The 21,347-nt window shown below is 37.2% G+C and overlaps 1 protein-coding gene across 8 annotated transcripts in view; it reads right to left on the bottom strand.

Annotated features, from left to right (window-relative positions):
• The window catches only part of GHR (growth hormone receptor), a 311,580-nt gene that overhangs the window by 276,255 nt on the left and 13,978 nt on the right, over window positions 1–21,347 (bottom strand). For 3 of the 8 annotated variants that reach the window (XM_012528225.4, XM_071207953.1, XM_071207940.1), the window contains exon 2: window positions 4,270–4,315. The exons of the other annotated variants lie outside the window; for them this stretch is intronic. The gene's annotated coding sequence lies outside the window, so the exon portion shown is untranslated. The remainder of the gene's footprint in view (window positions 1–4,269; window positions 4,316–21,347) is intronic. 8 annotated transcript variants of the gene reach the window in all.

The raw sequence follows: 21,347 nt of genomic DNA, 5'->3' as shown, positions 1-21,347 counted from the left end.
GGTCATACTGAAAAATCAAACTTACCTCTGACTCAGAGTCTCAACTAAGAAATATTAAAATCATTCAAATATAATCAGAGCAATGACCTGCAACAAACTGACAAGAGAAAGCCAACAATTCAAATATGCCCTAACTAGAGTAATTCCCACTTTCATGGTTAAATTCAGTGTCTGCATTTGGGTTGGGAATGTGAACATTATAGAGTTGACACTCATCTTTAAGAGCCTACTTCCAAAATCTGGCCCTGAAGAGTTTCATCATAATTTGCTTCTTATGGGGTATCTTTGGGTCCATGATTATTAGGTCTCTGAGGGGAAGAGAAAACTCCCCTACCTAAGGGAGTAATTCTAGAACCCCTCAGGAAACTCTGCCTTGGAGGGGGTTTGACAGAGGCAAAATCTTGAAATAGGTAATATGCACTCCCTGTGCTTTTCCATTCTTCTCGACTAGTTCGCACCATTCTCTCCTGCTTGGATTCTCCTTCACCAAACTTAGACGCTCAAGATTTGCTCTTCCTGGATAAATCTTCTTGCTTGTCCTGTCCCCTTCAACAACACTAAGAGAGCTCTGGTGATGAACCCAGCCCAGAAGGAGGTCCTGGAGGTAAAGTCAGGAATAAGAACACATGTAGACCCACCTTCATGTTGCTGAGTGACTACTAGGTGGAAGATTGTTAATCAAATAATCAGTATAGATAAACATAAAATTCCCACTGTAGTAAGTGCCCTGAAAGACAAAGTCCTGGTCCTCTGGAAGCAAGTGACAGGTGAATTTGACCCCATTAAGAATCGTCAGGGAAGGCCTTTCAAGGGAAATGACAACTGAGCTGACAACTGAGTTCAGTATGGGGATACAGTGGCAAGGGGGTAAACCCCACTGGTGGGCCACCGCCAGGAAAAAAAAGTTTTGACACAAAACTGGAGGAATTAGTATGCTACAATTCTAAGAGTATGGGGAACAACTGAATAATTTTTTTCAGAAATGGTAAGGCCTGAGTTTAGAAAAGGTCACTCCAGCTGAATATGATGAATACACACAGTGGGAGAGAGGACGAAGTTCAGCCAGCATAGCTGACCAGCAAGGCTTGCTTGCCTCCTTCCCTCCCTCTAATCTGCACAGGACAGCCACGTTCTCCCGTCCTTCCTAAGACTACTCTCATAAATCACTTGTCTTTCTCTTTTCTGATCAGCAAAGAAGGAAAAAGCCTGTCCTAGAAATGGAATCCAATCCCCAATATTAAACAATTTAAGGAGTCTTCAATTCCTCAGTCCTAAAGCATGATTAATGGTGGGACTCTGGGCTGCTGCAGACCTTAGGATACCTGTGAGAGTGTGGTGGTCTTTTTGTGCCTTCTAGAAGGCAGTTGTGATTCTTACTGAAGAACATACGCCAGAGCCGTAATTACCAATTGGTCTTCACTGATTACTAATGAAAGATAATTTCCTTACTGTCAGGCACTCAAATGGGAATCATTACTATAGCCTTCATTATCAAACATCTGGTTTCCAGATTCTTTAAAAATGATATATATCTAGCAACCATTAACTCTTAGGAAACACTATTCCTTTTGAGTTGATCAGTGATGTTTGGTGATTTAACCTTCTCTAGATAAAAATAGGTAAATTTAATGTGCAGAGTCACTGGAATTGGTAATAGGACTAATCCAATAGAGATGAACCCATTCCAGAAAACAAAAACCAATTCAAAAGGGAATCATATGTGTAATTAAGGCCCATTCCAAACTTCTGGGAAATGAAACTAACTTTAAGTCCCTACTATGGACCAACACTATGATAAGCAAGATATATATGAAATTTCATTTAAAACGCACCATAAAACCATTTTGCAAGCTGAGGAAAAAGTCATATACTTTTATGGCTAGTAAAGAGCCAGAATTTGAATTTTTAAGTAACTTACTTACATATCAAGTAAATTCATGTTGTCTGCTTATGTGGCAAGAAAATTATAAGGGGCAGGATTTGGATTGAGGTCTCCAGGATGACTATTTCTCATGTTGTCCCTCTCAAAGCAGAAGGTAGTGGTAATCTGAACTTTAAAAAGCTGGAGCAGCATCATTAGTGGATTAAGACAATGGGACTTGTTTATTAAAGCTCTAATGCAGCTAGCAGCCACAAAGATGTCACACATTCATCTCATTCTGTTAACGTCATAAGCTCTAAACTTTCAACTTCTTCATTTAACCATTTTTATCACCCTTACAGGCTCTTAATAAAATGAAACATATCGGGCTTTTCAAGATTACACTAAAAATTCTGTCTTGCAATTCATGCCAGGGAACCAAGTTTAGTAAAAATTGGTGATTAAAAATATGGTCATACAAACTGACATTTAGATTTTGAAACTGAAGTAAAAAGAAACAGATAATTCATTATTATATTGGACATGGTCAAAAGACTAACTCATTAGTGCCTGAAAACAAGTATTTAGTGGTATAATTTGTATAACCTTCTCGTTTGGCACCATTTTCTTTCAAGTTAGACATTACTGAAGAGGTTGAGTATAAAACTCTCTCCTTTAAGCAGGAATTCACACAAACTGAGTTTGAAAAAATAAGAGTTAAAACTTGTATTAATGCAGAACCCTTACAAGATTCAAAATTGTTCTGAATGCAATATAAAACCCCAAAATATATACCCATGTAAAAAATAAAAACGCATATTTCCTTCTAATTTTAAAATAGAGCAAGAGAGATTATAGAGCTCAGAGGATTTATCCTTCACTATCCTTACTCTAAGAGTTTACAAATATTGGTTTTGCATGCACCAAATGTAGAGTTCTATGATAAAGTTATTTAAGTGTTTATTTTATCCCACAATATGAAAAATAAATAAATTTCTTATGCAACTGAAATATTTAGTGAAAAAGATTAAATTCACTGGCCCTTTTTCTGTTTTAATTGAAATAGTACTGTTAAGGATATATAACATTAGTCATAGAAAGTATGCACACCTACATACACATACACACACAATCACACACATCCTGGGATCCTAAGAAGATTGTGCATCTCTGTTTCCAGTTTTTACTTTTTAAAGGCTATTTGTTTTTTATTTTTTAAAGGCTTTTATTTTTTACTTTTTAGAGTCTTTTTTATGACTGTTTTGCCATAATATCAATAGAAAATTATGACTAACAGGTTATGACTGGAATCCTAAGAGACTGTGGATACTTGTTTTTCAATTTTCACTTTTCAAAGGCTATTGTGTTACTTAGCATTCTCCTACTTTAGTCAAGTTGACACAAGAAATTAACCATCACAGCTATTTTTTGCTTTTTGAAGGTCTTTTATGGCTATTTTTACCATAAAACCAATAGATAATCAATTATGACAAGCAAGTAACATAAAATAATGAATGAAAGGCTCAACTCATTATTTAAATTTGTTAACTGACAAAGATTTTGCCCCCTTCCCATCCTCAACAAGTCTCTTACTGACATGGAGTGTGAGCTATAAAAAAAGGAGATTCCCTTCATGTGCCAAATTATTGAAGAGGATGAGCAATGAGGAGCAGACATGGCTTCAACAAGGGAAATTAATCCATCACATTATCCACTCATATTGAAAAGAACTTTGCAGCAGTTGCCCTGAGACAGTATGAAAGGGGAGAATGAAATGAACTTTCATCCAAGGGTTTAGAGATTTAAAAAATTCCCAGTGTCCAATCAACCTAAAAACTTTTAATGGGATTACATCTCTAAAATGGAAAAGTCTCCATAGATAGTGGTTTCTAAGCAAAAGAATGTGTATCTCATATTCTGCATCACAGTAAATACATCAGTACTGAAGACACACATCTTCTAGGATTGGTGAAACATGCTTTCATTTTTATCACAATTGATCCTGAAAATATCCCTGTGGGCTGAAATTAGGATATATTTTGTAATCTCCATTTTCCCAACAAAGAAACAGCAGAGAGGTTCAGAATCATGTGGCTAGTAAGTTTTTTGCGCCATTTTTCTTTTTTATGTGTTAAAGAGAGAAAGTATAGGCAATGAGCTTAAGTTGAAGATTTTTGAGGCTAATGGAATTCAGGAATCCACCATGTATAAACAATATCCACAGACAATAACAACATAGCCAGTGAAGTAAGTGGAGGCACTAAGAGAAAAATAAGATTTAAAATACAAGTGTGTCTTTTCTTTGCCAAAACCAAGATACTTTTGAATTTACAAAGAAACACAATAAAAGAAAATAAAAACAACAGTTAATGAAGGTCCAGTTAGATAGGTTAGTGGATTTCACTTGCCTTGAAATACAGGAAATCAACTCCTTTGATCCTCAGTGTTCTTCACCTATAAAATAGGGATAATAACAACACCTAGTTCATTGGATAATTGTGAGGAGTAAATGAGATATTCATGTAAAGGACCTGGAACATTCCTGGCATAAATTGCTCAATGAATGTTATTTTTATTATTGTCATCAAAATAGTATATACCATATTGTTGCTACAGGAAGTTTGTTTCTTTTTTAACAGAGCAAAGCACAAAGCATTATTTAATTTGAGTAAGAGGTCCTACACAAATGGAGTACATAATTCCAACCTGTGAAAAGCATAATCCTCTTAATTCAATGTCAGGTGGCTGCCAAAAAACCATACAAATTTAGTTTTCCCCACCCAGGTGCTTGCTCTCAGGCCAACACAGAGAAAGGCCACAAGGATGAAAGCAACAAGGAAGCTAAAGGAGGGCAAGAACTTCAAGAACCTTCCCACAGCAAATTACAGGAACAACATGCGATCAAAAGCTCTGATAATCGCCTCTTTGCTCCCCAGGGACAGCCAGTCACATCCCAACTAATGATGTAGCTCCCAAACAGGAAAGAATGAAAAAGGAAGAAAAATATAAAAAGCTTCATTAAAAATCTCCGGAAAATGAACTAATCCTCTTCCGTGATAACCATGAGCAGGTGTCATCTCCATAGTAGTCTGTGGAGTTCTGCTATTAACAGAAACATCTATTCCTTCCTCTGGATGCTAGTATTTTTCCATCTTCAAAGATAAAGTTCCCTTTGATTTCATATAATTCGTAGCTTATCAGTAAAGGCATAGTTTATTTGCCATTTGGGACTATAAAGATCATCATTTCCTGTTGTCACAAATGAAAATGTCTTCAAGGGACAGGAAGGAAACATAAATGAATGAAGTGGGGCCAGGTACCGACTGGGTTGAATTTTTATCATGCAGAAATACAAGTCCAATTGTTGCCAGATCCTTCCATTTTTTTTTTTTTTCAAAGGAAACTGGAAATCTTTTATCTTTAAATATTGGTAACTAATTTTAAAAATATTTAAGCATTGCACAGATAGGCAGAGAAAAACTCACCACAGACTTCCAATTGTCACCTTTGATTTAGTGCAGTGCTTTTCAGCCCTGACTTCAAAAAAATATATATCAATTGGGAGCTTTAAAAATACCTATGCTGGTCTTCATAAATCTGATTTAATTGGCCAAGTTTAAATTCTCAGGTGATTCTAATGTGCAGCCAAAGTTGAATGCCACTAATGTGGTCTAACCCATTAATTCTACAGATGAGGAAACTGTGGTCCACAGATTAAAGCAACCTGCAGCTAGCAAGAGACAAAGAATTTAGATCCAGGTCCTCAGAGCTCAGATTCCAACATGTTGCTGGCAAAACTCGAATATAAGTGCTACACTTTGCCAATAAACTATTTTGGATTTCAATATATGTATTTTATAAAATATTCCAAAAGTTGCCCATGCAGAAATATCATTTTTTAATGTTACATTTCTTTTTTCCCTAAATCTAGTCATTATCACACAACATTTACACTGGATTGTAAACTTCATGAAGGTAAAAAGGCTTTTCAGTCCCAGAACCCCAAACTGTGTCCTGTACGGGCACCTATTATAATACATCCTCAGTAAACAAATACTTGTTAAATAAATGAATTTATTAACTTTTCAATCAAAGTCATTATCCCATATAAATTGGGCTTAAAGTTCTATGAAAGTTAAGAAATCAACCTCATACAGAAAAATGACTGAATACAACTAATTCAGAAGAAACAAATGATGAAGTCTTGACTATCTAAGAAGGAGCACTTAGATCACTGTTGACAAAGTGCCATAAAAGTGAAGATGTAGCAGATTTACTGTTCATAAGAAGCCATCTTGCTATGTTTACAAAGTTTCCTTTTCACTGCAACAGCACAAAAAGGAAAAGACAACTCTATGTCAATCTTTTTTTTTTTTAATGTATTTTTTTTTTTTAAGATTTACTTATTTATTTAATTCCCCCCCTCCCCTGGTTGTCTGTGCTTGGTGTCTATTTGCTGCGTCTTGTTTCTTTGTCCGCTTTTGTTGTCGTCAGCGGCACGGGAAGTGTGGGCGGTGCCATTCCTGGGCAGGCTGCTCTTTCTTTTCACGCTGGGCGGCTTTCCTCACCACCAACTTGGTGTATTTTCTTTTCCCTAGGGCCAACAGCCAAAGCTTCAATATCCTGTCTGGTTTTTTGACCACTTGTGACAGAACTGCTGCATTGCTTTTGTGTCTGCACTTTATGTTTCTTCATTCACTCTAGGGATGACTGTCCTTAAAAAGGAACAGAGTGTTGTAAGTGTTGCATTTACATCTCAAAAAAATTGGCAATAAACACTAGGCATCCTTTTATCCTATGAAGATGTTGGCAAGATCTTCCTCGTTGTGCAAGAGTAACACAAGTTATTGCTCATTCAGTTTATTATTTAAAATAATACTTGTCAATCATTGCAACTTAAGTATTTATCTCCTTTATAGCATGATTTGTCTTCCTAAAATAACAAATCTGCTCATGTCACTTACCTACACAAGCAAATTCTGGTACCCCAAGAAAAACTCCAAGATCCCTGACACAGCCTAACATATGAGTCTGCCTACTTTTCCAACCTTATTTCCCTTCACCTACCAGCAAACAACTTTTGGTCCAGGTGCTTCAAACCACTTACCATTTTCCTAACACACCATCCTCTTTTATATCTCTATGTTTATATGTTCATGGGTTCTCCCTTTTAAGAATGCCTGTTTACACTCTTTGCCTGATAGCTTCTTATAGAATTTTCACAATCAGATCAAATGCCAAAACCTCTGTGAAGCCTTCAATGACTCCTACTGATATTTTGAGCTTCTGCTGCCTCCATCTGTCCTCTCTCCCACTGGGTTACATTTTAAGTGCAATTAAAATACCTCTAGATAGTGTGCTCCCAAAGCCCATTGTTAGCCTTCTTTGCCTCTCTAGTGCCTGATTCATGCAGGTACTCAGTAACAAACTCTGGTTCCATTAACTACGTTCAATTAACTGTTTTATAGCCCCCACCTGTGAGGGTAACAGGACAAAAGAGAGTTTCCTGAGCAGTTCTGCCTCCAGTTGGTGACTAAGGGTGCTCTCCACAGTGACCCTGATGGTATCTGTGGCTGTTTTGATTGTTAATGGTTTGGTTTAAACTTTCCATTATGAGTCTCTCTGGTCCAGCTACTGAGATAGTGATTCCGTGAGGCTTTTATAAGCAAATATGCAAAGACTTTCTGCCACTTTGGGCTCCTCATGCCTCTGAATTAACAGGTAAAAAGAGGAATTACTGTGCTGGTTGGGATGATTGATCCTGATAACCAAGAGGAACTAGGACTGCTACTACAAAATGGGCGTAAAGAAGAGTTAGCCTGCAATACAGGAGATTCCTTAGGGTGTCTTTTACTACGACCATGCCATGTGATTAAAGTCAACAGAAAACTGCAATAACCCCTTACTGGCAGGACTACTAATGGCCCAGACCCTTCAGGAATGAAGCTAAGGTGCTTGCTGAGTATAAAAGAAATATGGAATAGGTAATGGAAGAAGGTAGTTAGTTATAAATATGAGCTAGGTCCATGTGACCAGTTACAGAAAGGAGGACTATAATGGTTAGAAGTATTTCTTCCTTGTTTTGCTATGACTATATTTGTATATGTACATAAAGCAAATTTCTTTGTTTTCTTCCCTCTTATCCCCTTATCATGTAATATAAGTTGTTTTATCTTTATGTCATTGCATTTATGTTATAAGATATCAACTATAAGAGTATCTGTTATCCAAAAGCTAACATCCTTTCCTTGGTAAAGAGTTAGGGTATTTCTAGTTATACATAGGACAGCTGGATTATATTAGATGAAAGGATGATTGTTATTGTTTTTATTTGGAGTTTTTTAAAATTTAGAGATAGATTGTAGTTTAAAGAGATGGTTTGGGTGTCAAGTTGACAAGGGGTGGACTATGATTCTTAAGTTCATGTGCCACCTTGCCTAGGTTATGGTGTCCAGTTGTTTGGGCAAGCAAGCACTGGCCTGATTGTTACTGTGAAGGCATTTCATGGATTTAAATCATTAGTCAGTTGATTACATCTATGGCAGATTACATCTACAATCAACAAAGGAGATTGCCTTCAGCAATCAGAGAAGTCTCATCCAATCTGTTAAAGGCCTTAAAGGGAGAACTGAGGATTTCAGCAGTCAAAAAGAATTTCTAATGCTACTTCAATCAGCCACCTTCTCTGGGTTCATTAAAACCTTCATTAGAGTTCCCAACACACGGCTTGCCCTACAGAATTCAGACTTGCCAACCACCAGGGTCCTCAGTCACAGAAGCCAATTCCTACAGTAAATTTCATAATATTTACAAAGTACACACCCTGTAAGTTCTATTTCCCTGAGGACTCTGACTAATATAATCACCAAGAGGTAATGACTTTAATATACATTAAAACAAACCAACATGCAAAAATTTGTTCCCTTTTCCAAAGGACACTGAGCTTAAGTAAGACCTTTCTTATTTAGCATAGTGTATAACATATAAATGTTTATTGAATAGAAGTACATTTCTCAGTTTCAGATGATCATACCATAGGCAGTCTCCTTGATATTTACATAAATCTCTCTTGTTCTGATTTAAATCAGGAGAAATCAAGAATATTTTTAGGAAACTTACCACCAAAGATGAGAGGGAACCAAAAAGCATAGTCATGCCAAGTTTATGAATTATAAAATGAAATTTAAAAAAAGATCACTGGACGAGTAAGTCCTTTTCCTCCCTGAAGAATACGTCCATATTGTTTTTTCAGTGCACAAAGCTATATATGGGTGGTGTCAGTGTGGGATATTTTCTAATGATATCACTGCTAATACATTAGGGCTTGTTGGTTGCACAGTTCCATCAATGAATCTGCCTTATTATTGATTCATTTTTCTTTTTACTATATTTTTTAAAGATACCACAGGTCCCTCAGAATGTGCATTAGAAATAACATGGTTCTTTGAGAATTGTGTGAACAAACCAAATTTCCTTATGTCAAAAATGTCCAATAATCATATCAAATATGGAATAAATCCATTAATGACTGTTGAATGCTCACAACAGGTCCACTGTACTAAATGCTATGGAGTATTTACAATAACTGTGACATACAGCTGTTTCTTTTGATGAAAATAAAATAAAAACAACAATGGACTTCACATGCTAGGTCCTTTACTTTGATTTTCTCAACAAGTACTCACTGAGGGCTTACCACTATAAGGTACCATAGACAGGCTGCCAAAGAGACTGTGGACATAGATCTGGAATTCAGGCCTATATACGTTAATAAAATGCACATGAGAAATTTATGAAAGAAGGTGTGAGAGTCTTAATAAATGTGCTGATTAAGTGCTATGGAAAAGGAAAAAAGAATTTGTAGCAGGAGTGGAGCAGGAGCAAGGGAAAGATTAGAGAAGACACGTGGAGTTTGACATTGTGAGGTTTGAGCACAGGTTTGAAGGATAAGTAAGTAGAATAATAGAATGCAAAAATAAGAGAGAAAGAGTTCATTGTGGAAGGAACAACTTGAAAAAAGTTGTTTGGCAGAAACAAATGGTATATGTTGAAGGCAAAGAAGTAGTTCATTTTGCAGCTCAATAGAAAATACAACAGATTGTGGTAAGATCATGGAGGGCTGTGAACATGAGACTGAGGAATCTAAAAGCAATCCATAGGCTATAAGATGATTTTTGAGAAAGTGAGTGAGCAGCACAAGAATTCCTTAACATTACATTTGACAATGGTGAGATGGAATTAAAGGGGGATAAATAAGTGCTGCGGTTACTGTCCTTTCTGTTCCAACCCACATGCTTGAGTTGAAAACAGAATAGTGGGTCCTCTGATTAGTATGTATAGCTGATATCAAATGGAATTCTCTAACTACTTGGGTTGCACAAAATTTTAGCTTCAAATGCATCATTATAAAATTTCTTGTCACTAGCACAGGGCATTCTGCATGCTTTCCATATGCACAGAACAATTCCAAGTGTTTAATACAGTGGCAAAAATATAGGTAGAAAAAAAATGCTCACCATTGCCAAAGGAGATTAAACTTGTATTATAATTTCTATATTCTGCATAGCATCTGACATAAATTAGCACTGAACAAATGATGAATTGGATTGAGTATTTTGTTTCTTTGTTTAATCTAGAGAAGATGGTGCATATAAGCTTCCTTACTAACACTCGCCAAGGTTTTCACAAACTGCTCCGCACCCACCTGAGTCTTCTCTAAAAATGTCCCTGGCATTCAAATGATGGGTTGAGAGACAAGGACTATAGTGGGATGTCTAGCTCTGCTGGGATTTCTTTAGCAACAGTTGTGCCAATAAACTCTATGCATTTCATAAACACTCCACTTAGCAAGAAGGTAACTATATAAGGCCTTCTATTTAACATGGAATGAATGGAGATAAGTTTTCTTAACTGGAAAGCTTAGAAGTGAAAGTCCTTGGCACCGAGTTCCAGGAGAAACATTAATATAAGACACTAATATAATACGGATGATGGTTAGGTTATTGTGTCAACTCAGCCAGGTAGTGGTGCCCAGTTAATTGGTCAAGCAAATACTGGGCTAATTGTAGTACAAGGGCATTTCATGGACTTGAATTATCAGTGAGTTGACTGCATAGAATGCTGGTTATAACTACAATCAATTGAGAAGATTGTTATCAGCAATGAGTGACATCTCATCCAATCAGTTGAAAACCCTAAAAGGGGAAGGGGAACTCATCAAGGACCTTCATCAGAGGCCCTGGTTTGCAGCCTGCCCTACAGAATTTGGACTTGTTCATCCCCACAGTCAAGTGAGACAATTTTATAAAATCTCATACTATTTATAGATATCTCCTGTCATTTCTGTTTCACTAGACTAATACAATATTATATAAATATATTTATAACATGAAATCTTTAAGATTTCATTGAATAAAATTTCCACTGGGCCCAACACTATTCCAAGATGAATGACCTATGATATAGCTACTAAGTCCAGCAACCCAAGCTAGGTGAGTTCCAACCAGGCCCCTTATAGGGTTCCAGGACTAACATGCAGACCTCTGTAGCTAGACTGATACCTCCTCATGCCAAAAGAACCAAGATAACTTGGGCCATCACCTACCTTCTCCAGAGAAACTGTAGTGAACAAATTCATCATGTTTCTAACTCCTGTTTATCAATGAAATCCCAAAGCATCTAGCTACTAAGTAAATGGCTTTCCAATTGTACTATCTTCCCCATAATAGTCTTTTCTTCTTTGCCTTGGATTTCTAATATCAGGGAGAATGAACAAGGGGACAAGGCCCTTAGATATGATATGTGAAGAAGAAAATGTGTCGTTTTGTTTTTTTGAGTTTTTGTTTTGTTTTAAAGGCAGCATTGTTTGACCACCTTCTCTTTTGTCTTCATCTTGATTTCACTCTGCTAGTTTTCATCACAGCCTTCGAAAAAACTACATTAACATATTCCCTTTCAAAAACATGCTGGAATTACCTGGGGAACTTTAAATAATACTGATACATGGGCCCTATCCCCAAGATTCAAATTTAATTGGTCTGGGGTGCAGGATGCTGTTCTGATCACAGACTTGTTCCATCTTGTTTAATCAACTACTCTGACTACAAATATCCTCCAAGCTTCAAAGACATCTCCATTCACTCTTGATCCTTTCTTTACTTCCTCCATAACCAGCTTAGATTCTTCATTTATCATTTCAATAGCTCCCTTGCTGATGCCATCATAATTTTCTGACAAATCCTTAGGCCTAGATAATCTCACTCTCTATGTACGTGCTGAAGTGCCGCTCACCTTTCCAGAAAGGATCAATAACACTTTTAATAGTGGTACTATTTTGAGGTCATTAACCTCAACCAGGCCTTCAAGTAATAACTAGCAGCCTTACTAAATTTTATTTACTTCCTTTTATAATCAAGCTTTCTCTGTTGTCAATTGTCTAAAATTCACTTCTCTTTCCCAATACTTCATCTCCTTTCTCTATCCTCTCTCAGTACATGACTCAACTATTTTCCAAAGCAAATAGAAGGCAATAAAGAAAAATTCCTTCAACTTATTTCTATCAAATCGAACACACCTCCTTTTCTGCATACATCCTCTCCTTCTTCCCTCCTAGGACAGAAGGGTAGGTATCCTCTGTGCTCTCCAAGGCTAATTCCTCCAGCTAGGCTCTGGATCTAACTACTGCTATCTTCTCATGAATCCTGCAGGATTAATTATCCATCGTCAATCCTCCAGCCCTGGCCATTGGTCTTTCTCATCAACCTTTAGATATGATCAAGTCTCCCATCTTTGAAAAACCTCCCTAAACTCTATTTCCCCCTCTAGCTAATGCTATATCCTTTTGTTTCTCTTGAAGTTCAAATGTTTTGAGATACCTTTTTCCATTGTCCCTTTCCTCACTTCTCACTCACTTCCCAAGACACTTCATTTGGCCACTGCCTCCATCACTTCACCAAAATAGCTCTTACTACAATCCTTCAAGATGTTCATTTTACAAATCTAAAAGAGCCTGAAAAGGACCTACTTACTTTACCCCTCATCAGCAGCCAGTGATGCTAACCACTCTCTCCATTTTAAAAGATGCTTTTCCCTTGGCTTCCAAGATGCCACTCTGATATCTCTTCCCAGTCATATTTCTCATTCTTATTTATCAACTTTATCTCCTTGTGGATGTCTTAAAAGAAATTAAATTTAAAATTTCCTAAACTAAACTCCATTTCCCATCTTCCAATCTCTACTTGTCTCTCTACAGTGTTCCTCACACAGCTGAACAAGCCTAATACCTGGAAGTTATTCATGATATCCCTTACCTAGTCATAGTCTACTCAACAATAAATTCAGTCCACTTTGCTTCACAGATATCTTGTTAAATCTAGTAACTTCTTTCCATCTTTACCACCATTCCCTGGTCCAAGCTCTCAATATCTCTGGCCTACAACAGACTCATAATCTCTCTCTAAGGGTACCTCTACCCATTCTTTCTCCAGCCATTCTTCATAATAGAGCCTGGTGACTAGCTTAAAAGGCAAACTTGATTGTGTCATCCCCCTATTTCAAACTCTTCAATGGGTTCTATTGCTCTTAACATAGATAAAGACTAAAATCTATAACACAGCTTGCAATTGTATGTAAGATCTAGTCCCTGCCTACTTCTCCGGCCCCTTACATATCTCTTGCTCTCTGAACTCTGGCCACATTGACTATTTCCAATTCTCAAAAGCACTGGATGTTTTCCTGGCTCCTGTTTCCTCTAGCCAGAATGTTCTTCCTTCTCCCTCCCACTTTTACTTCCTTAGAATTCAAATGTCTTCTTTTGGAATCATTCCCTAACCTCCATTCCTCAACCTGGGCCAGGTCCCCATATAATTTTATTTCATATTACTTATAACAGGTTTTAATTATATTTGGTTAATGTCATTCTCTATCTTAGACCAAGAACTCCAATAGGAGAGAGGCTATTCCTGGTTGCTTATTTCCAATACCTAGGCCACCACTCTACTGGGCAAAGAGTAGATGCCTAATAAATAACTGTTGGGTTAGTAGTGAGTTTATGAGTTAATGAGTGAATTATGATTGTAATGATGGATCTTTACACTCAAGCTGTCAATATGTATGTTTATATTCTCCTGGAGCACAAACCCACAAATCAGGTTCAAGCATATACTGTCAAGTATGGTTCAAACAAAAAGTAGTTTTGGGAACTCAGGGTTCAAGCTGAATAGAGGGGAAAAAACCTCTAAAAGGGAAGGCCTAGGAGAGTTTGCTCTGTCTTCTCCAACTTAGGCAAGGAAAAACAGCATTTCTACTTTATAATCATTCTGAATATCAAAGAAGTACTAGCCATACCCACTTTATGAATGAATTCCTTAACTTATTTTAATGACTTTGTAAATACATAAGAAAAATAATTTCACATATTTTGAAATAGGCAAATCAAGTAGGATTTTCTGTAAAGGACTTAAAAACTGACCAAATTCAATACCTATCCTTGTACTAATATCACTAAAATTATCTCCCTCCATCTTTCATAGTCCATCTTTAAATAACGTCTACAGCACTATTTCCCAGTCTTATACAAATTCTTGGGCTTAAGTTTGAATGATATTAATCAAAGTCCAAGTCATTTATTAAACTGCAAGTGGCCATAAAGCAGAGTTAATGCAATTTGTCAGGCAGAGCAAACTAAGAAATGGTTTGACCTATGAGTTTTCAAGACCCCTTTGAAAGGCTAAGTAAAATTACTAGCGAAGAGGTTAAAATTCAACTTTGTTTTATATCCCTCTTTAAATCATGTAAACTGTAAGCATGTTCCTGACAGTTTAAGATTATGAGTTGATAACTTACCAAACTGAACACTTTCAGAATTTTCTCACAAGGATTTTTTAAAGTTTCAAAATGCTATCTTCTGCAATGTGATTATTCATAGCCTTCCTTTCAAAATCTTGGATTTTTTAAGCAGTTATCTTTTGAATGACAAGATCTCAAACCTAGAGAAGTCATTATAACTATTAAGTTAATTGGGAGTTACTATTTTACTAAATATGGCAGGTTTTTTTTTTCTGGAAAGTTTCTCCTTACTATATCAATTTTTTAAATTTAAGATTTAATAAAATTATGATCATTTATTATTTTTAAATGGTCAATGTTATATTTGGCTGTATTCATTATCTATTGCTGTATAACAAATTAACTCAAAACATAACAGTTTAAAAAAGCAAACATGAGAACCAGCAAGATGGAGGTGGAGTAAGGAGCTCCTAGATTCAGCTCCTGCTACAGGGCAGTTAGCAAACACCCAGAACTCTCTGAAGCTAGCAGAAGCACCTTTCTGGGGGATCCAGGAGGCCAGAAAAGCATCCTGCAATGTCCTTGGGGGAGTGGAAGGAGGAGACTGCCCGTCTGCAGAGAAGACTCATAAGTAGAGTGCTCCATACCATGGAGGCCGGTGCCCATTCTCCATGGGAGGCACAGCCGCCTCAGGAGTTAATGAATGAATTATGATTGTAATGATGGCACAAGCTACCTCAGGAGCTGTTCCATGGCTCCACTTTCCCAAACAGGGAGGAAGAGATGGTTGGGCACCAATTTCAGCTATGATGAGGAAATTCAGCAGGCTAAAGTATGATCCTGAGAACAACTAAAGTTTGAGCCTTTTCAGGTCAGAAAGAGGCTGGGAGCTGCCATCTTAACTCCACACCTGGCATGAGGGGAAGTGGGAGAGACTGAAAATCCCAGTGCTGGGGGGGGACTGGCTTCTTCTGATCCAGATCATATTGCAGGTCTAGCCTAGGCCCCAGTGCCACCGCCAACAAGGAGGAAACTGCGGGAACCTGCGCCAGCCTCTCCGGGAAATTACCGGCCAAGCCACAGAGGCTGGTGATTATCCTACTCTGGCAGCATGAGCGACCCCAGAAGCTGCTCTGTGATGGGAATTGGAGGCTCCATTTCCCAGAAACAGGGGAGGAGGAGACAGTTTGCTGCTGATTTCAGCTGCTGACTGGGGGACTTGTCTGGCTAAGAGATAACCCTGGGAACAGCTGGGGTGAGAGCCAGCCTAGGTCGGAAGGAGGCCAGTGGCCACCATTCTGACTCTGCCCCAGCCTGAGTGGAAGCTGGGCTGACTGAAACTCTCAGTGTCGGAAGGAACCAGTTCACGCAGATCAGCCTGCAGCCCACCTAGGCTTCAGCCCTGCCTCTGGCAGGGAGGAGGCTGAGGAGCTCTGCATCAGCCTATACAGGTAACTGCAGGTAACTTTGGCTGGCATGGACTGAAAATAAGATAATGGCACATTTTATTTTCATACTGTTCACAACCTATAATTTTTAATTAATGCATTTAAATTTTATATAAGATAATAAAGGATTTCCATTTTAAATCATTCCCCTCCCCACCAAAAAAAGAAGTCTACCAGGGCAACTGAGGTCATCTTGGACCCACACTGCATAGATTGCTGCCCACAACTGCAGCTCCATTCCTACCCTAGGCAGGGGAGAAAGGGATGTGAGTCTTCAACAGTCTCTCTGGGCAACTACAGTCTAGGCCTGCACATGGATTATTCCACATAGCTGTGACTCTGTCCTTACCCCTGGCAAAGGAGAAAGTTAGAAGAAGCTTCATTGGTCCCTAGTGCAATGAGGGTAGCTTGAGCCTCCACAGCTTACAGCACCAACTACATGCTTGGCTCCTCCTGCATAACCAGCAAGGGAGAAACGAAAGGAAGCCCTAAACCAAAGAGAAAAACTGTACCCAGAAAAAATAATCTAGTAAGCCAGATGCCAAGACACCAACAAAAAATTACAATCCATACCAAGAAACAGGAAGATATTGCCCAGTTAAAGGAACAAGATAAGCCTCAAGATGACATAAAGGAGTTGAGACAACTAATTATAGATATTCAAACAAATCTCCTTAATAAATTCAATGAGATGGCTAAAGAGATTAAGGATATTAAGAAGACATTGGATGAGCACAAAGAAGAATTTGAAAGCATACATAGAAAAATAGCAGATCTTATGGGAATGAAAGGTGCAATCAATGAAATTAAAAAGACATTGGAATCATATAATAGCAGATATAAGAAGGCAGAAGAAAGGATTGGTGAGCTTGAAGAAATGGCCTCTGAAAGTGAACATACAAAAGAAGAGATGAAGAAAAGAATGGAAAAAATTGAACAAGGTCTCAGGCAACTAAATGACAGCAAAAGGCATGCAAACATACATGTCATGGGTGTCCCAGAAGGAAAAGAGAAGGGAAAAGTGGCAGAAGGAATATTTAAGAAATAATGGTAGAAAACTTCCCAACCCTAATGAAGGACATAGATATCCTTGTCTAAGAAGTACAATGTACTCCCACCTGAAAAAATCCAAATTGACCAACTCCAAGACACATATTCGTCAGAATGTCAAAGGCCAAAGACAAAGAGAGAATTCTGAAAGCAGCAAGAAAAAAGCAATGCATAACATATAAAGAATATCCAATAAGATTAAGTGATGATTTCTTACCAGAAAACATGGAGGCAAGAAGACAGTGATCTAATACATTTAAGATACTATAAGAGAAAAATTTCCAGCCAAGAATCTTATATCCAGCAAGACTATCTTTCAAAAATGAGGGCAAAATTAGAATATTCACAGATAAACAGAAACTGAGAGAATTTCTAAGCAAGAAACCAGAATTTCAGGAAATACTAAAGGGTGTGCTAGAACCTGAAAAGAAAAGACAGGAGCGAGGAGCCTGGAAGAGAGTCTAGAAATGAAGATTATATCAATAAAAGTAAGTAAAAGTGTCAAAAGAGTGGTGAAAATAAAACAGGACAGATAAAACTCAAATAGGAATAAACTTAACCAATGATGTAAAGCACTTGTATTCAGAAAACTGCAACTCAATGTTAAAATACATTAAAGAAGCCCTAGGTAACTGGAGGAACAGTCCATGCTCATGGATTGGAAGACTCAATATCATTAAGATGTCAGTTCTAATCAGATTGATGTACAGATGTAACGCAATCCCGATAAAAATTCCACCAGCATTAAAGAAAAAACTGAAAACACAATTATTAAATTTATTTGGAAGAGTAATGAGTCCTGAATAGCCAGAAATATCATAAAAAGGAAAAGTGAAACCCCATCTCCAGACTTTAAATCATAATACCTACCTATAGTGGTAAAAACAGCATGGTACTGGCCTAAAGATAGACACAATAGACCAATGGAACCAAATTTATGGTTCAGAAACAGACTCTTATAGGTATGGTCTAGTGATTTTTGACTAGCCTGTCAAACTCACACAGCTCAGGCAGAACAATCCATTCAACAAATGGTGCTAAAGAATTGGACATCCACAGCTGAAAGAAGGAAAGAGGACCCCTATCTCACACCTTATCCAAAAATTAACTCAAAATGGATTTAAAAAAACTAAAAATAAAAGCAAGAACAATAAAACTTCTAGAAGAAATTATTGGAAAATATCTTCAAGACCTGGTGGTAGGTGGTGGATTCTTAAAGGAGATAAGAGAAGGACTGAGTAGACTACTGATGTTTAATGTATGTAGAAGTTTTAATTAGCTTTACTGTAAAATTGTGGAAATGTATAGAGTGGATGGTAACACATAGTGAGTAACAGCTAGTTTATAAATGGGGATATGACTGAAAATGGTAGTCTAGTTATGTAAATGCCAATTGACAGATGCTCGAGAATAATTTAGGAACTCGATAGCACAGTAAACCAAGAGGTAGGTGAGAATTGTGGTTGATGATACAGATGTCAGAGTGTCCTTTGTTAGCTAGAACAAATGTATATCACTACTGTAGGGTGTTGGGAATGTGGAGAAGCATGGGAAAAATACAGCTGGAGTGACCCATGCACTCTGGTTAGTAGTAATAATAGTCTTGCATCTATGCAAAAGATGTACTGTGTTGATACTGAGGCAATATGGAAAATGTGAGCCAAATGTGCATTATGGACATGGCAATAATCAGATGATATTATTTTATCTGTAGCAAATGACACACCACATTGTGGTGCATTGATGGAGGGGTGTTGTTTGGGAATTCTGCACATGTGCATGATTGTTTTATAAGTTTGCAACTTCTGTCATAAAGAAATATATTTTAAAAATAATAATAGGGTGGGTTGGGGGAAAACACACCAAATATAAGAGCTATGATTAGTAGTAAAATTTTGACATAGTTTGTAACAAACGTGTCATGACAATGCAAGGTGTTGGTGGAGGGTTGATGTATGGGACCCCTATATGGTGTTGTGCATGTTTGCTTTGTAAGTTCGCAAATTTTACTATACACTTAATTGTTTATGTATGTTCATATATAAATGATATAAAGATAATAATCAGATTGGTTAAGGGAAAAATACTTTGTTTAGTAGTAATATTTTGACAATGCTCTTTAATCATTAGTTTAAAAAGTTTAAAAACAATGCAAGTTATTGGTGGTAGGGTGAGATGTTATATATGTTTGCTTGATGTTATATATGTTTGTTTTGTAAGTTCACAACTATTATACATTTATTGTTTATGTATGTTTATGTATGAGTGATATATTCAATAAATTTTTAAAAAAAAGCAAACAACGTAGCTAGGCGGTTCTGGCTCAGGGTTTTTCATGAAGTTGTAGTAATGCTATTGGGGATTTGGGATGCTGCAGTCATCCTGAGGCACCAGCAGGGCAGAGAGATTTACTTCTGAGCTCATTCACATAGCTGTTGTCAAGAGTTCTAAATAGGCTCTTGGACTGAGGGCCTCTGTTCCTGTCCATGTGGGCAGTTCAAAACATAACAGCTTGTTTCACCCAGAGCTTATGATCCAGGAAAGTGTGTAAGACAGAGTGACCAAGAGAGAAGCCAACACGGTGCCTTTTTATGACCTATACTTGAAGTTACATATCTTCATTTCTCCTTTACTCTGTTTTTAAGATGTGAGTCACTGAGTTGTGGAGTGAAATTAGACTCTACCTCTTAAAGGGGATATTATTAAAGGATTTATGGGCATATTTCTAAACCACACATGAGCAGTGGTTAGAAGGATGGGAGTAAGATGTATTTGGAATTAGGATGATCTGAGTTTGAATCTTAACTCTACTGCTTAATAGCTGTGGGCCCTTGCACAAATTATTTAACTTCCTTAAGCCATAGTTTCTGCAAATGTAGAAATAGGTGGACCATGGGGGGGGGGGGTCTGTGTGGGGTTAAATAACATAATACCAAAGAAGGACTTGGTACAGCCCTGGACAATAGCAAACACTTTATTAACACTGACTATAAAGCAGTAATTGGTTAAGCAAACTATTTATTTATTGCCTAAAAAGTAGAGAATACATACTCTACTGCCCTGTTGAAGATTACAATCTAAGGGTTATGATAGTCTAAATTTAGACATAGAAAGCTAATGTGACTTTTTTCCCTCTAGAAATCAGAGGGCTTCCTAAAGAAAGTCAGGCAGAAAAGTAGCCTGTACAATATAAGGATATATATACTAACCTTAAACATTTTTGTTTGCTTGCTTTATTAAGAAGAGAGGCTGTTTCTTCAATTTAAATATTCTCAGAAACACTGTGCATAAAAGAGATGAAAGCACAGCTCTTTGTAGAGGTGGAGGCATCGAATACAGTCAGATTGCCCCTCTGGCACCCTATGGCCCCTGAAGGGGCTGAGTAGAGCACAATTTACAAATTTGCAGTAAGAGACTGTGCCTGTAATTACATATACCAAAGATCAAAAGTCATGTTTTAAAACCATGCCAATTTAATATAGCAATATAAGTAAAGAAAGCAATTTCACATTCTGAAAGATAATGATTTTTCTCCTTTAAAAATGTGCAATGCTCTCTAAAAGTTAGAATCTAAAGGGATTACCTTTCAGTGAATCCCAGATTATTCCTTCCAAGAAGAGAGCCCATTTTTACATGATTGTCTTTTTGTAGCCTCTTAGAAGTTAGATCTCATTCTGAGCCAATAATCTGTGTTTTACATAGATTACGTTATTAGATACTAACTCTAGGCATCCTACAACTAGTAATCAAAGCAAAAAATAAACAAAAAGTCTTAAAGCCTTTTTCTCTCTGAATATAGAATTAGAGGTTAGAAGAATTTCAGCATTGGTTAGCCTAGATTTTCATGTTGTTGACCTTCTCAGAGTCAAAGCTCAAATAATTTACAAGAATTTCCCCTTCTAAACTTCATGCCCAGAGTTCCACAGCTACCAAAGGTAATTTTCAATTGGACCACTGAAAATATAAAATTATTCAAAGATTTCATTAAATGTTCACATCCCTCATGTAGCACTTCCAAAAAAACAGTAACTATGGAAAGACTGAGAAATGGAGGTCAACTATCCAACATCAGACATATTATAAAAAATAAAATACTTTGAACTGTTATACAACATTATGCCCTGCTCTTCAGAGATGTATACTTCCATGCCTAGCATTACTGAATTTATTGGAGTATAGGGTGACTTTCTGAAGAGCTTTGT

The sequence above is a fragment of the Dasypus novemcinctus genome, chromosome 2 (assembly GCF_030445035.2).
Source record: "Dasypus novemcinctus isolate mDasNov1 chromosome 2, mDasNov1.1.hap2, whole genome shotgun sequence".
NCBI lineage: Eukaryota > Metazoa > Chordata > Mammalia > Cingulata > Dasypodidae > Dasypus > Dasypus novemcinctus.
Note: the sequence above shows the minus strand (reverse complement) of the source record. Positions and strands in the feature narration are given on the sequence as shown.